At 44.8% G+C, this 23,325-nt stretch overlaps 1 protein-coding gene across 5 annotated transcripts in view; it reads right to left on the bottom strand.

Annotated features, from left to right (window-relative positions):
• The window catches only part of LUZP1 (leucine zipper protein 1), a 100,753-nt gene extending 80,781 nt beyond the window's left edge, over nucleotides 1–19,972 (bottom strand). For all 5 annotated transcript variants that reach the window (XM_043995070.1, XM_043995068.1, XM_043995071.1 and 2 more), the window contains exon 1: nucleotides 19,887–19,972. The gene's annotated coding sequence lies outside the window, so the exon portion shown is untranslated. The remainder of the gene's footprint in view (nucleotides 1–19,886) is intronic.
• Nucleotides 19,973–23,325: the final 3,353 nt, after the last annotated feature.

Genomic DNA, 23,325 nt, shown 5'->3' with positions numbered 1-23,325 from the left:
GATTTGGGATCATGGGACCCGAGTTTGAATCCTGGTTCTACCACTTAGTACCTCTGGCTTTGGAAAGATCATTTAATGTCTCTGAGCCTGAGTTTCCTCACCTATAAGATGCAATGGTTGAACTTCTAAGGAGCCATCTAGCTCCAGATCTGTGACTGGCTTCTAAATTCTTCCCTTATTTCATGCCCACCTCTTCCCGGAAGCTTTCCCTCATCCCCTGCACCTGCACAAATTCCCCCTGGTTTGGGGGTTGGGTTGTTTTTTGCCTTAATTTCTTCTTTACATTTGTATTACATCCCTCCTCATATCATAGTTATCCATGTACATGTCTGCTCTCAGGATAAGAACTGTGGCCTGTTTTTATATTTCCATCACCTAACATAATGCCATGGATCTACTGGTACTTAATTTACTAAACTGAACTTAGCTTTAAACAAAAAACAGAGCTGCTTATTATAGGGGACAATAATAATCCACTTAAGTTCCCCTCCAGTGCCCAATCACGGAAGAATAATAACACCAATAGCTATCATTTATATAGTACTACTTTACAAAGTGGTTTACAAAGTGTTTTATATATGTAATTTCATTTTGATCCTCCACAATTCCCCAGGGAGGTATGTGCTATTATTATCATCACCCTAGATAAGGAAAGTGAGGCTGAGAGATTAAGTGACTTGCCCAGGGACACACAGCCAGCAAGTATCTGAGACAAGATTCAAACCCAGGTCTTCCTGGTTCCCTTTCTCTCTATCCTCTATCATTTGGCTGTCCTGACGAAGCTTCTACTCACCAAGGTGGATAAAGAGCCTCCTATGTCAGCAGAACACAAGCTCTAACAGGGTCTACACCAAGGTAGAAAGGCTTCAATACCATCCCCACAAGAGGAGGCATGGCTGTTATGGGAGGCCCAGCTTAGCCAAGCCTACAGAGGCTTGTTAGAAGAAGGCTGACCACCAGGAAATAACATCATGTGGTTAAAGCCAACCATGAAGAGCCATGAAGAGATTGTGATGGGTCAGAGAAGGGAGTGACATCAATACCAACAAAATCACTCATCTCCCAATGTGATAGACTTAGCCCTTCTCAGCAATACAATGATCCAAGACAATTCCAAAGGACTCATGATGGAAAATGTTCTCCACATCCAGAAAAAACAACTGTGGATTCTGAATGCAGATTGAACCATACTGTTTCTATTCTTTTTTTTCTTTGTTTGATGTTTTTCCCTTTTGTTCTGATTCTTCTTTCACAACATGACTAATGCAGAAATATGTTTAATGTGATGGTACATATATAACCTATATCAGATTGCTTTCTGTCTTGAGGGGGGGGGGCTGGAATTTGGAACTAAAAATCTTATGAAAACAAATGTTGAAAATTATCTTTACGTGTAACTAGAAAATAATAAAATACTTTTATGATAAAAAGAAAGAAAAAAGGAAAGAAAGAAAGAAAGTTCTTCAAAGGCAGGGAGGAGCTTGATTGCTTGTGTTGGTTGGTATGGCCAAAGGCTTATCCTAGTGCCTAGCATAATACAGAAAACACTTAATAAATTTTTTTTAATTTCATTTCTAACCTTCACATCTGGTTTTTGTTTTTTACTATAGTCACCCCCCCCCCCAGTCATTAAGGACTTACTTTTGGGGGGGGGAGAAGAGGGGCAGGGCAATGAGGGTTAAGTGACTTGCCCAGGGTCACATAGCACATAGCTAGTAAGTGTCAAGTGTCTGAGGCTAGATTTGAACTCAGGTCCTCCTGAATCCAGGGTCCATGTTTTATCCACTGCACCACCCAGCTGCCCCCAGGGACTTACTTTCAAAAGCAATTTTTCTTGTTGCTGTTCAGTCATATCTGACTCTTTGTGACTCCATCTGGGGTTTTCTTGGCAAAGATACTAGAGCGGTTTGCCATTTCCTTCTCCAGCTCATTTTACAGATGAGGAAACTGAGGTAAACAGAATTAAGTGACCTGCCCAGGGTCACACAGCTAGTCAGTTTCTGAGGCCAGATTTGACTTCAGGAAGATGAGTCTTCCTGACTCCAGGCCCCGTACACTATCTACTTTGCTACCCAGCTGCCCTGAGCTGCTAAAGCACAAGAGACCACACAAATATGAGTTACCATCAGCCATCTCATTCCCCAAACCTTGTTTCACATGACTTCTGGACATTTCCAAAATTCAAATCGAAGACCTCTCAGCACTGAGGTAGTTCAGAAATATGACCGACTCCAAAGGGATTTCCAAAAATGCTTTGTTATGGCAGCACCATGGGAATGCGTGTCAGTCCTCCCAAAAGAAACAACCCACATTTGGCTAGAGAAACTCTGACGTAATTCCAAAAAAAAAAATCACTCCCACCACTTTATAGTAACACTCTGAATGTGGTAGTGAATTACATGCTTTGGTATTGCACGCTATCTTGGTAGAATGCACATATCTGAATATTCAGATCAGACTCTCACCTATAAGGCCTCATCTTTCACCAAATTTTATTTCAAAGTTCAAACAAATTATTTCTGCGTTATTTGTTATTTTAGAGAATGTTAGAGCTTTGAGGAGCCTTAAAATGCTGCATAGAATGTCAGAGCTGGGAGGGCCCTTAGAACACAGGATGTCAGAGCTGGGAGGACCCTTAGAACACAGAACGTCAGCTGGGAGGACCCTTAGAACATAAAATGTCAGAGTTGGGGGAGGGGTGCCTTAGAACAAAGAATGTTAGAGCAGGGAAGGCCTTAGAACATACATTATCAGAGCTTGGAGATACGTAGTCCAATCCCCTCATATTCTAGAGAACAGAACTGAGGCACATAGAGGAAAATGACTTATCCAAGGTCTTTCGCCAAACTAATAACAGACCTGGGGCTAGAATCCAGGTCTCCTGTCTCATAATCCAGTGTTCTCACCAACATGTCATGTGATACCTCCTCTAAGGTCCTAAAGGAGCTAAAAACAAGGTCCTTATGGGGCAGATAGTTTTCTAAGGTGAACGTTCTTTCCCCCTTTCCTCCATTTAGGCTGGGCTCTTGGGCCTCTGAAAGTTAAACCTCTAATTTAGGGGATAACCCCTTCAATATTCCAGACTGTGGCCTTTCTTTTACTCATTCCAAATGCAGATCTCAAGTGATGGGCTAGAAAGCTGAAACAGTGCTCCAAAGCCATCAAAGCATACAAGTATCAGTGGTTTCAATAGCTGGGTGGTGCTTTGGTTGGACAGCCAGGCCTGGAATCAAGAAGACTTGAGTTCAAATCCAGCCTTGGGAACTTCCTGCTTGACTCTGGGCAAGACACTTAACCTGTCTGCCTCGGTTTCCCCGTGTTACAGAGGGATAATAAGAGCATCTTCCTGTCAGGGCTGTTGGGAAGCTCAAATAAGATGACATTTGTAAAGTGCTTTGCATACCTTAAAGGGCTCTATAAATGTGGTGATGGTGATTATGGTGAGGATGCTGTGTGAGGACCCTACAAGCAGTACAGATGACATTACATTCTCTGTACCTTAACAGTCTTCATGAATCTCTGTGGCTGAAAAAAGCACCCCCCTCTAGTCAACACCCCTGGTGATGAGCCTTTCCACACTTAACCAGGCTACTCCAGGGAAGCAAGACCTAGCCTCTCCTGACACCCATAACCAACACCCTTCCAGTTTGGTGGGACTTGCCAGACCTTGCACTCCCCTAGCGCAGGCTTCAGGAGTCTAGGCTTGCCCCTGTGCTATCATGAGGCATCAGAGGCAGAACCAGAGGGGGAGAATGCTTTAGTGTGGACAAATTAGTGTATTAGGCTTTGATGGCACCTCGGAGATGATAGAACCCCTCCTAGTTTAGATGAGAAAACTGAGGCCTCCAGAGGTGGGATGGCCACTTTCTGGGGAGGTCATAATGGGAATTCCTTTTGTGAAGAAATTGGACTAACTGGCTTCTGAGGTCCCTTGTAACTCTCAAATTCTGCGAGTCTGGGTCTAAGCATGTGGCTGAGCCCAGACTAGAACCCAGGTGACCTAACAAATATGTGTCAAGCACCTACTATAGCATAATGGATTGTTCTAGGATGTGTTGAGGGGATTAGAAGAAACAACAACAACAGTCCATTCAACATTGATTGAATGTGAGACACTGTAGTTAGCAATAAATAAGAAATTATCCTACTGGTCCCAGTCTATTGCCCCACCCATTGACAAAGGAAAAGGTTATGTTCCTACTGCAGAAAAAATTTAAGTTAAATTAATCTAATTAATTATGAATTGATTTATATAACTTAGAACTGATTTATCTAATTAGTGATAATTAATTGAATTAAATTCACCTGGGTAACCAAGATATAATGGTAAAAAGGAAAAGCCTTGAAAAGCTCAGGACAGAAATAATGGTTCTGACACATGAAGAGAAGAGGGTCTACTCCACTGAGATAGAGTGTAGATGATAGTCACTACTGTTAGAACAACGGGAAAAACAGAAAGCAGAAGAACTGGAAAGGACAGATGCTGTTGTATCAGAACATTGCTAAGCTACAATTTGGACCAGTATCTTTAAACTGCAGAGAATATTTCAAAGTGACAGATTCAAGAATCACAGGTCCTTAGTTCAAATCTGAGTACTTGTCACTTATTCCCTGCATGACCGTGGGCAACTCACTTGACTCAATCACTTCAGCTGCAAAATAGCAGAGCTATGGGGCAGCTAGGTGGCAGCAGTGGATAGAGCGCACCGGCCCTGGATTCAGGAGGACCAGAGTTCAAATTTGGCCTCAGACACTTGACACTTACTAGCTGTGTGACCCTGGGCAAGTCACTTAACCCTCATTGCCCCACCCCCCCCAAAATTAGCAGAGTTGGACTAGATGGCTTCTAAGAGCCCTTCCAGCTCTTTAAAAATATAAAAAAATGGGGGGCGGCTAGGTGGCGCAGTGGATAAAGCACTGGCCCTGGATTCAGGAGTTCCTGAGTTCAAATCCGGCCTCAGACACTTGACACTTACTAGCTGTGTGACCTTGGGCAAGTCACTTAACCCCCACTGCCCCGCAAAAAAAACAAAAACAAAAAAATATATATATAAAAAAATGAGCCTGCATGTGCATTTTTTATTATGAAACTAGCCACCATCATTGCTCTGCAGCAGTTTGGCAATAAGACAAGGCCCTGGCTGGGGAGGACCACTAAACAGAGACCAGGCAGCACAGGCAGGTTAAAGGTCCTCTCCCTTTTGTCTTCAGGCTATGGAGACACCCACTTCTGTGGAAAGGTAAAGGGGAGAGAGGAGAAATGGTATGCCACATGGGTCAAGAGCTCAGAGCTTCAAACATGGAAAAATACCCAAAGGGAAGGAATATGACATCCTCAAGGTTACATTCTGTGCCACCCCCTCCTCATCAGCAGGGAGAGCTGGTGAGGAGATGCCAGCCCCCACCCTCTGCCCTCAGTTTGCATCCTGACCTGACCTGACCTGCCTGCAAGTAACACCACAGACAATGGCTCCTGAACAGGAATTTTAAACCTGGTCCACAAACTTGAACTTGGATGGAAAAATAAAAATAGTACAAATCTTTATTCTCACTCTTTTTTTAAATTTTTTTTTTAAGTGAGGCAATTGGGGTGAAGTGACTTGCCCAGGGTCACACAGCTAGTAAGTGTTAAGTGTCTGAGGCTGGATTTGAACTCAGGTACTCCTGACTCCAGGGCCGGTGCTCTATCACTGCGTCACCTAGCCGCCCCTATTCTCACTCATTTTTTTGTTTGTTTGTTTGTTTTTTTTTTTTTTTTAGGCAATGGGGGTTAAGTGACTTGCCCATGGTCACACAGCTAGTAAGTGTCAAGTGTCTGAGGCCGGATTTGAACTCAGGTACTCCTGAATCCAGGGCCGGTGCTTTAACCACTGCGCCATCTAGCTGCCCCCTATTCTCACTCATTTTTAACTGAAGGTTAGCATCTCCTTCAATTATGTAAAAACCTTATGTTAAGAAGGGGCCCATAGGTCTCACCAGCCTGCCAAGGGGGTCCCTGATACAAAAACAAGCTTAAGAACCCCCAGTCCACAAACATGGGGACTTTCTTCAGCCTTTTCTACCAGTCCCCAGTCTGTGATGGCTACTTATGCCCTCTGTGCATCCTAATCAGCTCCTGTGCCAAGTAAATGAACAAAGGTGAAATTACAAGGGGAAGGATACCATAACAACATGTCTAGGACAGAAGACACTAAGTCAAAGACCAGGACTGACCTGGGCTGAGGGTCAAGCTCAGGCTTCAATCTCGACCTTGGGTAAAGTGCTTGGGGGGGATTCTATTTCCCAAGCTAGAGGGGGTGGAGGGAGCAGGGAAAGGATATTCAGTTTCATATATAGTCCTCTGTCCTTTCTATATTGCAATGTTTATGCTTGTTGATATTTCAGTTCATAGATCAGGAAGATAAAAACTTTTAAAGGGGATGATGCCGACTTCAGTAAAGAACAGGGACAGCAGTTTGTTGTTGTTCAGTCATGTCTGACTCCATTTGGTGTTTTCTTGGCAGAGATACTGAAGCAGTTTGCCATTTCCTTCTCCAGCTCATTTGACAAATGAGGAAACTGAAGCAAAGGGAGTGAAGTGACTTGCCCAGGGTCACCCAGCTAGTAAGTGTCTGAGGCTGGATTTGAACTCAGGAAGATGAGTCTGCCTGACTCCAGGCTTGGCGCTCTATCCACTTCACCATCTTGCTGCCCATGAAGAGCAGTTACTACAGGGCAATGTGGAGAAGACCGATGCAGTTGGAATGGACCAAAGGTGAGTTCAAATCTCAGCACTGCAACTTACATTCCTTACATTCTGAGCCCTGTTCCTCATCTCCAAGAAAAATCAGGGGAATTGGACTAGCCATTCTCCAAGGTCCTGTCTTCTGGTTCTTAATCCTATGATTCTCTGCCTACAAAGTATTTGTGGAAAGGTCATCCTGGGAAAACACTTTGACCACACATCCATAGTACAAGCAAGGGCATGATGAGATAGGAGGCAGGTGCTAAGACAAAAGCAGAAGGGAGGCATCTATTTGTTCAACTGGACCACAGATATTTAAGGTTTCTGAAGGAAAGGGGGGGAGGGGTGGGGGGACTTTTCCTTCCTCAGATTCCCAGTAATTGTTGTGTAGGTCTCTGGAAACTAGAACTTGACCAGGAGGTTGGGTTAGGCCTTCCCCTGCCTCCTGAGCTTACTGTTTCCAGGGTACCAGTTTGAGAACATTCTCAGATCCAAGTTCAGTGACAGCTCGACTTTCTGGACAATGTGTGGAATGAGTCGCAGAAGATTCTGCTTCTTCCTTGACACCATTATGTGATTCCAGTGGGGCCAATTCCAATACTCATGAGCCTTTCACAAAGATTCTGTTTCTTGAGCAGCAGAAGTGCCAGAGACTTCTAAGCCAATGTGGCCAGGCAGGATGGAGGAAATGCAAAGTTCTGTTTTTGTAATTTCAGTTTTACTTCTGCTGAAATGTTCTGTGCTAAAAGAACATCTATAGGAAAATGACTTTAAAAGGTATCACGGATTCAAGAGTATATATCACTTGGTCTTTGGTCTGAGAGAGGGCCAAATGACTATCCTTTTATTAAGATACTGGCATTATTAATAAAATGATTAAATTACCCAGAAAAAAAAGTATATCACTCTCTGCCTCTCTGGGATGAGAGAATATGTGCTTCATCTTGTAAGAAAAGTTTAGTAAATAGGTCATACCTCAGATGGGATAAAACCATGATATCATAGCAGGATCGCCAATCCAGAGCTGGAAGAAAACAGAATCCAAATCTCTCACTTTAGAGATGAGAAAAGTGAGACCCAGCGGAGGATAAGTAACTTTTCCAAGGATTCAGTTCCTCTAAAGGAATATGAGAGTCAGAATATGTGGGATCTAGATTGAATCAGAGTGGATATAACTCATTTCCTTGGAAAATATCTTTCTCGATTTCAGAAAAGAGACATTCTATGTAGGGCCTCTAATAAAGGTATGATATCCATAGCTTATTCTTGTTGTCATAATGTAAAAGGTTTTTAATTATTTTGATGAGCTAATAGAGCAGAAAGATGAGAATCCATATTCTGAAAAAGACAATTAAGAAGGACATTGGGGGCAGCTAGGTGGCGCAGTGGATAGAGCACTGGCCCTGGAGTCAGGAGTACCTGAGTTCAAATCCAGTCTCAGACACTTAACACTTACTAGCTGTGTGGCCCTGGGCAAGTCACTTAACCCCAATTGCCTCACTAAAAAAAAAAAAAGAAAAAAGAAGGATATTGACCTATTTTAGTATATCCAGAGCAGGGGGAGACAACTACAATGGAGAAGAGACTAGAAAACACACCATAGGAGGCCTGGTGGAAGGAACTAAAGATGTTTAGTCTGCAAATGGAAGATTTGGATGGGCAAGTGGGATGAAGTGGGGAAAAGAAAAAAAAGTGACAGGAAGGAAAGGGGAGCAGGTGAGTTTTCTTCCTATATTGTCTATCTCAGGTGCTGGTGGGTTCCCCTTCACTGAATATCTTCAGCAGAATCTACATGACTACTTGCCAAGGATGTCATGTAAAAGAGAATACTATGCAAGAACAGGTTGGACGAGATGACCTCTGAAATCTCTTTCGACTAAAAGTCTGGGACTCTTGTGGTTTTCTCTACTATGAGAGGAAAGAAATGAAGCAGGTGATAGGTAACACACTATTTTGCGATACTCTCAACCCTCCACACCAGGGTCTCTCTGAAGAAGGGTTGGTTACAATATGAATGTCCAACAATTATCTCTGAATTATCTCAGTTATCAACTATATCACCAGTACTTACACATGGAAGGTACTTAATAAATGTTTATGGACTCCCATTAACACCATTCATTAATCAATTTCAGTATTGAGTACCAATCACTCAAGAAAAAACATTTCCGAGATGAGTTTTAAAATTCAGTCAACCTGGAAATCAGGGAACTTCAACAAATAATTGAATGAAGACTCGAGTCTTCATTCCAAGTGGAAAAACTGTGAAAATCAAGAAGGGAAGAAAACTCACCTTTCTTGTGACGTTAAGCAAATCATCTCACTTCTGTAGACCTCAGTTTCCTCAACTATAAAATGAGATTAGATGATTGCTAAAAGCCCTTCCAACACTAATAATTCTTTGTAATTCTTTAAGGAATAAAATAGTTTTCTAAGTTGAATGCATTCTAATTAAACATGAATTTTGCTCCTGTTTCTCCTTTTGATATAGTGTATAAAACACTTCACATTACTTAAATCTAGTTTAAAATGAAAAAAAAATACACATGCTTATTTTAGTAAAAAGTACAATTTTTCCTGAAACCTTCAAGAATAGAATTCTGGAATCTTCAAGCTAGGAGGGAGCTCAAGTTCCTCAAGTTTAGATGTCAAGCATCTAACATCCTTGACAAATAAGTGGTTAGTTACCCAAGCCTATGTCCTTTAGCGCAGAGAACACAAGTTCACAACCTCCCTGGGCCTCAGTTTCCTCACCTGTAAAAACCAGGAGGTTGAACTAGATAGCCTGTGAAGTCCTTTCTGGCCCTAGATCTATGAACTTAATCCTCACCAAGCTTGTTCCAATGAACTGAAGAATTTATATGCCTATTGCTCAATAACCACTAGTGTTAGCTTCAATAAATAAAATAACCAAGTCACCAATTTCCTGATGAAACTACAAAATTAATGGGAAAATTGGGGGGAGTGATTAAAATGATGAACCATTGCTTTTGAGTCCAGTATTTTTTTCTAATTATGAAAGTATTTTATTATTTTCCAGTTACATGTAGAGGTATTTTTCAACATTTGTTTTTATAAGATTTCTAGTTTCAAATTTTTCTCCCTCCCTCCCCTCCCTCCCCAAGACAGCAAGTAATCTAATACAGGTTATATATGTAAATAGTCTTTTTAATGCTTAATAAGTAAACCTACATTTATCTCAGTATACAAAGGCATGTTAAAATAGAAATTTAATTTTAAAAGAAAAATTATTCAATTGGGTCTTCTAACTGATGATTCAAATTAAGTAAACTAAGATTTTAATAAAAATCTACCATAGGACCAGGAAAGCATAAACTACCAAGTTTACTGGTTGGTCTTGGTAGCTTTAAATAGACTTAACTGGCTTCCAGGTTTTTATGGTTGTCATCAAAATAAAGTACGTTTTGCTGAAGAAGCTAACTCAGCTCTCCCCCTCCCCATCCCGCCCCCCCCACCTCACACCTCTTCTAGCCCAGGGCTCCACAGTGAAAGCATTAATAACTCAAACAAGCATGTATTTATTTATTGTCCAAGAAGGCGCTTTGCAGAGGTAGCATGCTGTTAATAACAGAATTCTGTAGGAGCATCTGTGGGCTTCACCAGTACACAGCTGAAACCACCAAGGTGGGTGACACAAAGACCACTGGTGCTTGGGGTGAGTCGGGAAGAGAGGGAGAGGGTAGGACAGGTTTCATGGAAGAGACAGAAAGTCAACTGATCCTTCAAAGACCAGCAGCATCTCCTCAAGAGGAGAATGGGCATCCCAAGGAAAGGGGATACAGCAAGAACAAAAACACTCGACTAGTTTAGAGAACAGCTTGGTAATCATCAAGGGAGATGGGACCTTAGAGATCCTACAGGCCAGGGGGGGGGGAGTCTAACCTGGAGCCCCAGGACCACTAGATTTCAGAGGATCTGTGAATCTGGATGGGAAAAAACATGTATTATCTTTATTTTCACCAAGTTACTCTAACCATAATTTAGCATGACTTTCAATTATTTTTTTAAAAAAACATTATTTGGGGGCAGCTAGGTGGCGCAGTGGATAGAGCACTGGCCCTGGAGTCAGGAGGACCTGAGTTCAAATCCGGCCTCAGACACTTAACACTTACTAGCTGTGTGACCCTGGGCAAGTCACTTAACCCCAATTGCCTCACTAAAAAAAAGAAAATAAAAAAAAACATTATTTGCAGATGAGGGCCACCAGCTTCATCAGACTGCCCAAAGGGTCCAAGACACACACACAAAAAGATTAAAAATACTAAGTTAAGCCAAGCTCTTCCTTTTAAAGATAAAGAAAAGGAGGCCCAGAAAGGTTAAGAAACTTGCAGTCTTTTCCTTGCCACAAGCTGAAATGATATTCTTAAAATACAGCTCCAGCCATCATTTTAACTGCCAGCCCATCACTAATCAGTGGCTCCCTATTGCCTTGAGTAAAATACAGAGTCCACAGCATGGCATTTTAAAAAGCCTGCATAATTTGGCTCCCCTCTACCTTTTCAGAATGATTTCGTATTATCCCCCATCATGTATCCTCTTCCAAACTGACTTGTTAGCTGTTGCCCTACCATCCCCTACCCTTATATATAACACTCTACCTCTGGGCCTTTATATATGGAATTTCTCATGTCCTCAATGTCCTCATTCTCTCTTAACCTCTGTCTAGTCAAACCTCTAGCTTCCCTTAGATCCTAGCTTCTTAAACAATGGGTCAACACTCCATATGGGATCACATTTCAGAATGTAGGGGTTGCGAAAATTTTGTCAGCAATAAAAGGTTATGTATACCTATTTTGTATACCCATATACCTGAGGTCGAATAAAATTTTCTGGGGCAAAAAGGGGTCAAAAAATAAAAAGTTTAAGAAGCCCTGCCTTAGATCACAGCTCAGGTGCTGTCCTATTCCCTTCTCTGATTCCTCCCAGTAATTACCTATCTCTCCCTGTCCCCCTCCCCCTCTCCATCTCCCTGTCTCCCTATCTCTCTCTTCCTCTCTCTCTCTCCCCCTCTCCCTCTCTCTCTCTTCCTCTCTCTCTCTCTCCCCCTCTCCCTCTCTCACTCTTCCTCTCTTCCCCTCTCTCTCTCTCTCCCTCCCTCCCTCTTTCTCTCTCTCCCTCCCTCCCCCCCCCTCTGGAAATTACTTTGTAATACAAATTGTATCTACTTAATCCGGTATCAAGTAACAAAAACTAAGTGTTCATGTAGAAACTGAACATTTGAACTAAAACTCCTATGTTAGAATACCTCTGAGACTGATTAGCTATCTGACCATGGGCTAGTCACTTAAATTCAATCAGCCTCAGTTTCTTGACCTGCAACATAGGGATAATAACATATAACATCTGTGCTCACCTAGACCACAGAATTATTTTGAGGTTCAAATGAGATACAAAGTCTCTAAGGCATTTAGCAAAATTGAAAGTACTGTGTAAATGTCAATTTAAGATGATGTCTTAGGGAAATGATCAAAGTTAAAAAACATTTATAAGCACCCGGTACATTCAAGAAGATGCTGATGGATATAAGAGAAACCAGGTCCTACTATTATGAAAATTAAAATCTCCTTGGAGGGATAAGACATAGGCATGTGAAAAAAAATCAGTTAAGGATGTATCAAATGAGCAATAGACACAAAGGGCAATAAATAAATGCCTGTAAGAATCTGGAGAAGAGAGACAATTATGAGCTGGGTGGTGAGAGAAGGCTCAATGATCTAGAAGGATGGGTAGAATTTTAAAGGCTAGTGCAGCTTTGGGCAACCACAGTGGGGAAAGTAAGAAGATAAAGGGGATGACAGGCAAATGTGAGGCACGTTCAGGGAATAATAAGTGAACAGGCCTGGTCGACACTGAAGGTTGGTGACCAATCAGAGCCAGGCAGGAGCAGATTGTAAGAGTCCTTGAATGCCAGACTAAGTTGTTTGGATTTTATACAGAAGGTAATAGGAACAAAGGACCTTCTGCTAAGTTCCTTACTCACTGGAGCCTAATGCTTCCTGATGACTTCTCTCTCTCTCTCTCTCTCTCTCTCTCTCTCTCTCTCTCTCTCTCTCTCTCTCTTTTTTGGTAAGGCAATTGGGGTTAAGTGACTTGCCCAGGGTCACACAGCTAGTAAGTGTTAAGTATCTGAGGCTGGATTTGAACTCAGGTACTCCTGAATCCATGGCTGGTACTTTATCCACTGCACCACCTAGCTGCCCCCTGATGACTTCTCAAAGGCCATATAAGGGGAGCCCTGGCCTCTCTATAGAGTGAGATAAAATGGAGGCTGTTCAAGAAACAGCCTGGCTAGGAGCAGCTAGGTGGCACAGTGGATACAGCACAGGCCCTGGATTCAGGAGGACCTGAGTTCAAATCCAACCTCAGACACTTGACTGTATGACCCTGGGCAAGTCACTTAACTCTCACTGCCCTGCCAAAACAAAACAAAAAGAAACAGCCTGCCTAAGTCCAGAGCAGTAGACCACCTTGTGCAGGATGTGTTTTTCTCAACCAGAACAAATATCTGCTCCACCACCAGTGAGATGACAGAAGCTTAAGATACTAAAGCAGTAAAATAACTGATGGAGAGGGGGATGTCATCATAGTAAATGTCAGATAGGCATTTACAAAAAGTAAGTGATATGTGCAGGTCTGTTGGGCAACAGGGAAATTCTGCAGGTTTCTTGGGAAGTGAGAAAGCAATGGTGTCTGAAAGTTTTTCAAAAGTTGGGGTGGTATTCTGGGTGGGGCAGCGTGGAAGAGAGAGAGGAATGGTGCCTCTGAATTCTCTGTTTGGCTCATTAACTGAAGTTTCCCACAGACCTTGCAGCTACAACCTAAGACCTGACTTCTATGTGGGGGCTTCAAAGTAGTTGAAAAGCAATGGTATAAAGAGAGGAGAAAGCTTGGGTTTGAGTACCAAATTGCTAGGTGTATGTCTATGGATAAGTCACATGTCTTCTCTCAGACTGATTTCCTATTTTAAAGGTGGCAATAGCAATACTTGTAACAGTGATTCTGAGGAAAGAAATGTGTAGGCATAAACCCGTCCAAGTGTGAGTTGGTATTATTGAGCACTGAACTAGGAAATAAAGTGACAAATTATGGGGAGTGGGAATAGAAAGAGGTAAACACAGGGATTTTAGAGATTCATCTGGGGGAAAAAAAAGCAAGAAGGGGGATGTAGCAAGTCTAGCGATGGATCAAAGACCAAAGGAATTATCAGAGGAAGAAAAAAAAAGACCTCAAGTTTTGACAGAAAACAAAGCTGTTAGAGATTTGGGGTTTTTTTTTTTAGCTGAAGTACTGCATTTATGAGATGTTAGTAGCTAAGGGTTAAATATCAAGGTTTAGGAATAGTCTAAGAATAGCTACAAGCCCCTTATCATAAAGCCCAACATATAAATATCAGCCTCTGTCCTCCAGGGGCTAACATTTCATAAAGGAAATATATCAACACCCAGCATTCTGATCAATTTTAACAGCATCCTGAGTAATTGCTCCTGCCCCCGATGTTCCAGGAGCCCCAGTCTTTTTCTCCTTGCCTTACACCCTACCTGTGAGCTCCAGCAACCCTCCTCATCCAATTCTCCTGGTCCCTCACTTCATTATACCACCTTTAATTTGAAATCTAAAATTAGGTAGTGAATCTTTCTAGAGCAGGGGTTCTTAACTAAGGGGTCATGAAAAATGTTTTTATATTTTAATATGTGATAAAGCATCATATTGTTTAATATATTATGTTAATAGTACTTTTGTTTATTAATACTAATACTACATATTTATGTCATGTTGATGTTCTATATTAGTCACATATTAGCATATGTGTCCTATATTTATATATATATATGTATATGTATACATAATTGGTTCCCATTTGTAATCCCATGTATTTTATCATATGCATTTGAAAACCTTGTTCTGAGAAGAGATCCCTAGACATCACCAGACACCCTTCCTCTAGAGGAAGAAATGTGGGATAGAGCACTGGACTTATGACTCAAGAGATTAAGAAAACCTTTTGAGTCCTGGCTCTGACACTTTCTATCTGTGCAACCACAGGCATATAAATCACTTAACTCACTCCTTTGAGCCTTAGTTTCCACATCTATAAAATGGGGATAATGTACTTTCACTGCCTACTTCACCAGTTATTATAAAGTGCTTTGTAAACCTTAAAGTACAATCTAGAAATGTGAGCAACTATTATTCTCTAGCCTTCACCATGTCATTTTAGTTCACTCTTCCTCTTTTCCCCTCTTCCCCCATCCATCTCTCTCTCTCTCTCTCTCTCTCTCTCTCTCTCTCTCTCTCTCTCTCTCTCTCTCTCTCTCTCTCTCTCTCTCACTCACACACACACACACACACGGACAGTGGAGTAATTTCTAATTATAAATTTCACCAAAGTCTCTGGCACCAGCAAAAAGCCCAACATCCCTACTCCCAAACACACACACGAAATAAAATCACTTCCACCCAAACAAAACATGTTAAAAATTCAAGTCAAAGTTTATTAGGAAAAGTTAACGTTGGACCATTACTGTTGGTTAAGGATTGGCAGGATACATCTACATCTTGACCCGGCCATGTATCTTCTCTTTTTTGAGCTGCCTTAAGAGCTCCCAAAGGTATATAACATGAAAAAATATTCACTTTCTGTTGCTAAATATCAGAGAGGGCTTCTGCGAGTGAGGAAAGCTAATCTGAAGCCACCTTTTTCCCCACAGCCACAGACCCACACCCCCAGGCTGCTCGAAAAAACTTCAAGAGAAACTCTCAAGTTCTTCTCAAGGTTTTCATCTGTGGAATACCACCAGTATCACCAGCCATTTTTTTTTTAAGTGAGGCAGTTGGGGTTAAGTGACTTGCCCAGGTCACACAGCTAGTAAGTGTTATGTATCTGAGGCCAGATTTGAACTCAGGTACTCCTGACTCCAGGGTCGGTGCTCTATCCACTGCACCACCTAGCTGCCCCTATACCAGCCATTTTATAAAGGGCCTACTATGTACTTCCATCCATTTTCTATGTTGCCTATAAAGCCCCAAACTCGCAACCATCAAGACCTCAACAACAACAAAAATTTCTGGTGGAGTTCCCCCCAGCAGGATGTAAGTTCTGTGGGGGCGGGTTTTTCATGCAGTCCTGGGCATAGGCCCTCCCAAATCCCTTCCAGACCTAATTCTATGACACCAAAACATAGCAGGCACCTCATAAATGCTTGTTTTGTAGATTCTGACACCACTGTGGTGGGACAATGGTATCTGTACATAGTCCCCTTTTCTAAGGAGTGACTTTAGGTGACTGCCCTGTCTCGGTGTTTCTCAAAAGTGGAGCCAACACTAGAATCCAGGTCACTTTATTTCCAGAGAGTGCTTTTTTAGTTAGGTCAAAATAATGGGGAAAAGTTAACTTCCAGGACCTAAAGAAAGTTAGGTCAAATGCACACACAGAGTCTACAAAAAATAATAAAGCTTAAGTGTAGCAGGAAAAGTCCTAGAGTCAGGGGGAGAAGGTTGAAATCTTGGCTCAGGGACTTCCTAGCTGTGTGACCTTGAGCAAGTCAATTCCTGTCCATGGGCCTCTGTTTTCTCATCTGTAAAATGATAATACTTAACTAGATAATATCTTGGATCAAATGAGATAATCATATTTGTAAAAAAAAAAAACACAAAAAAACAATTAGCACAGTCCCTGGCACAGGTTGTTGTTCAGTCATTTGGTCAGGTTCGACTCTCCCTGACCTCATGAACCATAGCACACTAGGTCCTTCTGCCCTCCACTATCTCCCAAAGTCTGTCCAAGCTCATATTGGTTACATCCATGACACTCTCCATCCATCTCCTCCTCTGCTGGGCCCTTTTCCTTTTGCCTTCAATCTTTCCCAACATCAGGGTCTTTTCCAATGAGTCCTGTCTTCTCATTATGTGGCTAGAGTATTTAAGCCTGGCACATATTATGTGACTAATAAATGTTTATTTCCTCCCTCCTTCTAAGGTACTTGGCAGTTCTAACATCCTATAATTCTAGGAAAAATTGTTCATTCATTTATTCAACAAATGTTTGTTAAGTGACTACTATGTGCAATATACTAGTCACTGGGGGAGGGGAAAATGATAAAAACATGTTCCCTACCTTCAAAGAGCTTAATAGGGATAATCAGAGGTATATACAAACATATTCTAAATGAGAAAAGTGAAAAGTGTTTGAAAAAGTGAAAACTCAGCAAACTTAAGATTTTTGCGGGTTTACCCATGGCCCCAACTTCTCACTGACCCCTCCCCTAACAAACTATTCACAGTTTGCTCAAAAATATTTTCTTACAATGTTTAGGAAAATAGTTTAATTTTAGAAACTTGGAAAATTCCACAAAACAAAAGTGATCAAAAACATATCTGCCCTGAGGGGAAATTCTAATCAAAATAATTATTTCTGACAGAAGAATTTTCTACTTGGTTACTTCACTTAGCCATTCAAAACACTCCACTCCCACAAAGGGGTGATGGAGAGGTGTGTTTGCAAAGTATGACAGCTCATGTTGCCCACAGAAAATAGTGCAGTGAGAAGATCAGTGCATCTGTGAGAGGCAGAGTTCCAACCTCTGACATTAGTTAGCTGTGTGAAACTGGACCAGTCACTTCCCCTCCCCACCCTCCAGGACCTCAGTTTCCTATTCTGTAAAATGAGAGAGGCAGTTAGGAGGCAGAATAAAGAGTGCCTGGCCTAGAGTCAGGAAGACCTGAGGTTCAAATCTAGTCTTGGACACTTGGGTGACCTTACGGAAAGTCACTTAACCTTGTTTGCCTCAATTTCCTCATCTGTCAAATGAGCTGGAGAAGGAAATGGCAAACCACTCCAGTATCTCTGCCAAGAAAACCCCAAATGAGGTCAGGAAGACTTGGACGCTACTGAAACGACTCAGCCACAACAAAAAATGAGAGTGGGACTCTCTAAGGTTCCTCGTAGATGTACTACTCCATGATCCACTGCAGTCAAGCGGAGAGAAAATTCATCGGAGAAATTGAATGTCCCCAAGTTCTGGATACGAGGCCAGCTAATTAGAACTGAGCAGCAATCCATTGGTAAGAAATATACCTCAGAGAGACACCGCCCCTCATAACATTCCCACGAGGTTGGGAGGGCCTGGGAGCATTATCCTCAATTGTCAGATAAGACTACAGAAGTCCCTTCCCCCAAGGTCACTGAGTGAGTCAGGGGAGGTGGGACTAGCATGGCAGGTCAGTAGATCTAGTCTCTAGTCTAGGACGCTTCCTCTTTGGGGATGTCTACCCCAAGAGTGTGAGAACCAGCTTGGGCATTGCAGAGACAATACGTAACCCTGCTCCCGGGGCATTAGGAATCCCGGGGCTTTAGGAAAGGGTCTGAGGTGAGGAAGGGAAAGCTCAATGTCCAGCTTGCATACCCAAGCAATTAACCAGGAGCGCAAGATACCAGGGTGACTGTTAAGAGGGGCCCATGACCTGGAATCCTCAGTCCCAAGGACATGAGACTCCCTGAAAACTCCCTCCCTTCTCTGGAAAAGGACACTCACTCTCAAAACCACAGTTCATGGCTGTACTTCTGGAAGCCATGATTACCCTCTGCGTTTCTGTGGCGAGATCGGCACTGATCTCCTCGGAGAAGCTGAGGGAGGGAAGGAGGGAGGGATGGAGGGAGGAGGGAGGAGGGAGGCAAGCAGGAGGCAGGCAGGCAGACAAGCCGCACACTCTGCGGAAAAGTTTAATGTGACTCGGGGCTGGGGGGGCGGGGGGAGAGGGGGCGGTGCTCCCCCAATACAGGCATGGCCTCCTCCCCAGGCGCCCGGCTTGGTAATTAGCCCCTTCCCCGAGCTCTCTCCGCATTTCCTTTCAGATTCCATCATTAATTAGTTTTAAGGACTGTCTACTGGCAACTTAAACAAAGCAAATGCCTCAAATTCCTTCTCAGCCCATTGGTCTAAGCCGAAACCAGCATCGCCTGGGACAGCAGGCAGGGCAGACAGCTGCTGCTGCTGCTGCCACTGCTGCTGCTGCTGCTGTTGCCGCCACTGCTGCTGCTGCTGCTGCTCCAGCTACAACCACAGAACTTCACTCCACTCCACTCCCTTCGATTCCCTTCCCTTCCTTTCCCTCTGACCTCCCCTCACCCCCTCCCAGGGCGGGGAGTAGGGATTCTCTTCGGACCCGCCAGGCCTCCTTCCCACCCCCAATTCCTGTTCCTGTCCCTTCCCCGTTCCCAAACTCTCCCCTCCCCTCCTCGATCTCCCGGGCTCTTCCTGTATGATCACTTCCTTCCTCTGAGGGTTCACCCCTCCTCCCCGCACAGCCCCCTCTACACGATCGGGGACCCCAACACCACCGTGTCCTCAAACCCTTTTGGCTTCATTTTCCCGCCCCAAACTCCTGCTTTCCCTGCTGCCCACTCCCACTTTTCCACTAACGCTCCTCGGATTTTTACTCCTTACACAGAACTACCACTCCACTGATTCTTCCCCTCCTTACCTCGGATTGCTCCCTCCTCACCTCTCCTAACTTCTCAGATTGTCCATTCCCCCTCCCTGTCTCTCCCTTCAGCATTCTCCCCCCTCCTTACTTCTCCGATTGTGCCCCTCCACCTCAGACTGTCCCTTCCTCACCGCAGAATGTCCCCTCCTCGGCTCAGATTCTCACCTCCTCGGCTCAGCTTCTCCCCCTCCCCCAGCTCTCCTCGGCTTTTCACCTTCTCCAGATTTCTCCTTGGAGTCTCCTCCCAATCAATCTCTTTTCTGGGATGATCAACCCCACCACGCCGGCCCCTTCCACCTCCGCAGCCTGTCACTCACACACTCACACACTCACACACTCCCTCGCACGCTCGCACCCCCCGGACGCCCCCTCCCTCCCTACGGCTCCAGGGGACTCTCGCCCCCCACTCAGCCTTCCGCCTCGCTCTCCGCCCGGACTGTCAGCCCCGAGCTCCTGCTCAGGTGGCCGCAGCCCCGCGGCCTCGGGCCGCCCCCGCGCGGGAGGCTCGGAGCCCTCGGCGCCCCACGCGCCCGCGCGCCCGCCCGGACTCCTTCTGCCCGGGCTCGGTGCCCGGGTCCCGGGCCGTCCGCCCTCGCCGGAGGCCCCTGCCGAGCTCTGCCTCGGGCTCCCGCGCCCTCCCCAGGGCCCCCATTCTCACCTGGGCGGCTGCGGCCCCGGCCCCGGCCCCGGCCCCGGCCCGGCCCGCCCGCGCTGCGGAGGCTCCCCGCGCTGGGCTCCTCCGGGCGGCCGGCAGCCCCAGCTCCACGGGACTGACAATGAGGGGCGGGCCGCGGCTGACGTCAGCGCCGGGCTGGGGGCGGGGCTGGGAGCCGGGGGCGGGCCCGAGGGGGAGGGGGAGAAGAGGGAGGAGGAAGAAGAGGAGGAGATTCCCCCTCCCACTGCCCCTCTTCTTCCTTCCCTCCAGTCCTCCCCCATCACTGCACCCGCTGTCCTATCCCACTCCCACCTCCCCTCTAGTCCTCCCCCCTCACCTTTAGTTCTTCCCCCCCCCCCCCCCGCCATTGCTCCTCACCTCTCCTCCCGCTGCCCACTATCCTTCCTTTCCCTCCTCCTCCCTCCCACCTCTCCTCCTCTGCTTATCCCCCCCTCCCCCCAGGGCAAGTCTGGACTTAGGAACAGTCCAGTGAAACAGTCACTCCCGGCACCCTTAGGTAAGAATCTGTGCTGCGCGGGGAGAAGAAGCGCGAAGGGAGGAAGGAAAGCACGGGGATTGGCTGCGGAATTCAGAACTAAACCGGACACCTCCGAAAGCTTCTAGCCCAACCCCCTCATTCCACAGAGGAGGAAACTGAAGATCTGAGAGGTGTAGCACTCGCTTAGGGTCCCAGGTCCCACAGCTAAACGTCGTAGGATCATGACTTTACAGCTCGAAAGGACCTCGGAGGCGGTTCCCCCCATTTCACAGATGTGGAAACTGAGGCCCCAAGAGGTTAAATAGCTTGCCCAAGGTCATGCAGCTAATATATGTCATAGAATGATGTTTCTCACACACACACACACACACACGCACACACGCGCGCGCATAAAGCTTTAATAGTCTAGCAGATTGTCACCTCGGGATTTCTCATTAGAGTCTCCTCCCAATCAATCTCTTTTTCTGAGAAGCTTTAGTACCTTAAAACTGCACTAAGACTTTTGGGAATATTGTATATTGTTTCTACGTAGTTTGTTATATTTGTCTCCCCCACTAGATGAGGGCAGGAACTATCACTGCCTGGAACTTAGTAGGATCTAAATAAATGCTTTTTCACTTGACTTGGAAGGCCATCTAGCCCAACGCCCTCCTTTTCTCCAGGTGAGGAATCGGAAGCCCGGGGAGTTTGCGACTTGCCCAAGGCAAGTGTGTAACTGGGCGAGAGGGTCTTTGGTGGGATTCGAACTGTGTCCTCTAACTCCAATCTGTGCTTTACACTACACCCTGAGTATTTCAAGGAACTCGAGCTATCTGAGCCCCCCAGCTGAGTACTTTGCATATTATTCTTTGGGTTTGGACAAGATCTGTGATTTCATTGGTCTACAGACACCAAGTGGGGAAACTCCCTTTATGCCTGCTTCTCCGCCACAGTTCTGCAGTTTATGGTCTTAGAGGTTGCCTGGGGGCCTTGGAGGAGGGCTCAGGGGTGGGGCTTGGGGTAGGGGTTAAATGGTTTGCCCGGGGTCACCCAGACATAGTTCTTCCCTTCTCTGTCTCTTTCTCTGTCTCTCTCTGTCTCTGTCTCTCTCTCCCCGCTTTTGCTCTGCTCCTAGTGAGCAATTTTTACATGTTTGTTGAGTACAGAATTGTTGACTGACTTAACTGATGGCCCAGTTCATTGCTCTTGGTCAGTACTTTTCCATCTCTGCAAATACCTGTAGGTAAGTGGCTGCTGCAGAATTCTCGCTGTTAGCTCTATGCCGCAAAGCTGACCCATTTCTGCCTCATGCCTGTCGACTCCTCGTGCCTCCCTCAAAAAAAAAAAAAAAGAATGTTTTAAATTGCACGTAGCATCTACTGCAGTCCTCCAGCAGAACTGCAGTGGGCATTCATGGACCTGCTGGACTTCAAGGAGAAAAGGAAGTCTCTGGGGTCCTGCTGAACAGCCTCGCAGACCCCTCCATGGGCAAAAATGATTGCCCCTCGGAGAAGCTGGGGCAGGGTGACTGGTCGAAAGCATATATGTCTGAAACAAAAGTAACCAGTCTTTGGGGGGGGATCATTCTCCAACTCCTGAATTCTGAGAATCCCTCTTAACTTAAAAGGAAGGTGAGAACTCTCAGTGAATGAAGGAAGGAAGGAACGAAGGAATGAACATAAGCATTATTTGAAGGGCTTACTATGTGCCAAGACATGTGCACCTACTGTGTGTCCATCCCTGCTCCAGACCCTGGGTATCTCTTTTAGGGACTGATCAGGATTACCACTATTCTGCCAGATCACAGAGAGGGGGCAAGGTTTTTGGCCAAGTCTTTGTGAGACCTTGGATTATTGAGTTGCAGTTTCCAATTCCATCTGGAGGAACATGTTTCTTTCATACAATTCAATCCAATAAACACTGATTCATAGATCTTAGAAGTCCTAAAACGTTATAAAATTTTAGAGTTGGAAGGGACCCACCATTGTGGGCAAAGTTCTCGGGGAGGGTGCCCAGCACACCCAATCACAGGGATGGGATCCAAAAATTATCTTGGAGATAAACACTCATAATAGTAAATTTTATAAAATTGTAAAATGTCAGAGTTAGAAAGGAAATTGAAAGCATGGAATCTTTTTTTTCCCCAAGGCAATGAGGGTTAAGTGACTTGCCCAGGGTCACACAGCTAGTAAGTGTCAAGTGTCTGAGGCTGGATTTGAACTCAGGTCCTCCTGAATCCAAGGCCAGTGCTTTATCCACTGTGCCACCTAGCTTCCCCAAGCATGGAATCTTTTCGTGTGTGTGTGTGTGTGTGTGTGTGTGTGTGTGTGTGTGTGTGTGTGTGTGTGTGTTTGCAGGGCAATGAGGGTTAAGTGACTTGCCCAGGGTCACACAGCTACTAAGTGTCAAGTGTCATGCGATCTTAATAACTTGTATTTCTGTATTACTCTCCTATTGGCAAAGCACTTTTCTCACAACATAAGGTAGGGAGGGCAAGGATTGCCCCTATTTTAGAGATAAGGAAACTGAAGCTTAGAAAGCTTAAGTTGATTTGCCCTTGGTCATTTAACTTCTCTGAGCTTCAGCCTACACATTTAGTAGCTGTGTCATGGGGAGCTGGGTGGTGCAGCCGAGTCAAGAGGACCTGAGTTCATATCTGGCCTCATACACATACTGGTTGTGTGACCCTGGGCAAGTCACATGACCCAGGTTGCCTCAGTCTCCTCATCTGTAAAATGAGCTGGAGAAGGAAATGGCAAACCATCCCAGTATCTTTGCCAAGAAAACCCCCGCTGGGCTCACGAGGAGGCTGAAACATCTGAACAACAACAATAAACTACTAAATGTCAAAGGCAGGATTAAAAACCAGGCCCTCCTGACTCCAAGATCAGCATTCTTTCTACTATATCCCTCTGCCCTCTCTTGGAACAGAAAGAAATAATGCAATATAGACTGTCCAAGATG

This window comes from Dromiciops gliroides, chromosome 3 (genome assembly GCF_019393635.1).
Source record: "Dromiciops gliroides isolate mDroGli1 chromosome 3, mDroGli1.pri, whole genome shotgun sequence".
NCBI lineage: Eukaryota > Metazoa > Chordata > Mammalia > Microbiotheria > Microbiotheriidae > Dromiciops > Dromiciops gliroides.
Note: the sequence above shows the minus strand (reverse complement) of the source record. Positions and strands in the feature narration are given on the sequence as shown.